Here is a 1215-nt window from a genome sequence, read left to right on the forward strand (position 1 = left end):
CATGGTGAATATAAAAAAAATTTACACAGGTTTAGGCCAGGTAGTGTATGTCTGTTTGTTTGCGTGTCTGTTTAGGTTCTCAAAGTGGGTCATTCTGGGCCTACCCTGTCTCATTTGTTTTCAATTTTGCCGGTGAGAGCTGGATGCTAAAAGGCCTTAAAGTCTACTTAGAAGTCCCAAAAACTGCATTTGTCTTTTCCTGATTGTTTTTATCAGCCAACCCACATGGGCTTCTTCAAGTACTGCCTTATTTGATTTCTATTCCTTCCGAGATATTCTCAGCAGTCTCCCAAGAAACCATATTTCTGTTGCTTTATTTTATTTCAACTGTCTTTAGGGACATTTAAAAAATAAAAATGACAAAAAGGAACATGACATAAATTCATCCCCCACCTTGTTCTTCAGGAAGCCACTGTAGTTGATGACGTTTCTAAACATTCGATTTCCCAAATGAGTGTCCATCTACATTTTGAAAAGACTTTACTTTACTTTTACTTTTATCCGCCGCTTATACCCTTTTGTGTTTCGCGGGAAGAAAGAGAAGTCTTTCTGCCACCAGCGGAGAGCTTGGGTTAAAGGGATGCCATGAGTTATTAGTGTTTCCCTGACTCCATCTATCCAGGTCTTTTTCGGTCGCCCACTAGCCTTGTTGTCGTTGAATTTATTTTTATGTCGGCACGTCGTGCTGGATGGTGCGTTGGCAATTGCATGAGATGTCCGAAACATTTGATTCTTTGGTGTTAGATGTGTTGCATGACATCATTTGTGCCCACCATTTCTCTTACTACTAAGTTTCTAATTTTGTCTCGCCTGGTCTTATTTACTGCTTTTGTAAGACATCGCAGTTCACATTGTAATTCTTTGCTCCAATGTCTTGTTCGTGGTACATGTTTGGCATTGATAGGTGGGAGTTGTGATGAATATGGTGTTGATCATTTTGAGTATTGTTGTCATGGGGATGTAAGTAGTGGAGCAAGCTGGTAACTAACGTTATTGATCTTTTGTACTCGTGTTTCAATATTTTAAAAAAGGAATATGCCATTATTTCATCTCCCACCTTGTTCTTCAGGATGCCACTGTTGCTGTTGACGTTCTTAACCCTATCCGTATGCCCTGGAGTCATTTTGTACCCCTAGGGTTGTATTCCTCACATTATAGAAAACTTCTAGTACAAAGATCTCTTTGAAACTTTCAGTGTTTCTCAAAAAATCATGT

General features: G+C 39.3%; 1 protein-coding gene across 1 annotated transcript in view; it reads right to left on the reverse strand.

The window, feature by feature from the left end:
- Positions 1-1215, reverse strand: part of LOC101863239 (multidrug resistance-associated protein 1) — a gene marked incomplete in the record, with an annotated part of 65654 nt that overhangs the window by 19623 nt on the left and 44816 nt on the right.

This window comes from Aplysia californica, unplaced genomic scaffold (genome assembly GCF_000002075.1).
Source record: "Aplysia californica isolate F4 #8 unplaced genomic scaffold, AplCal3.0 scaffold00030, whole genome shotgun sequence".
NCBI lineage: Eukaryota > Metazoa > Mollusca > Gastropoda > Aplysiida > Aplysiidae > Aplysia > Aplysia californica.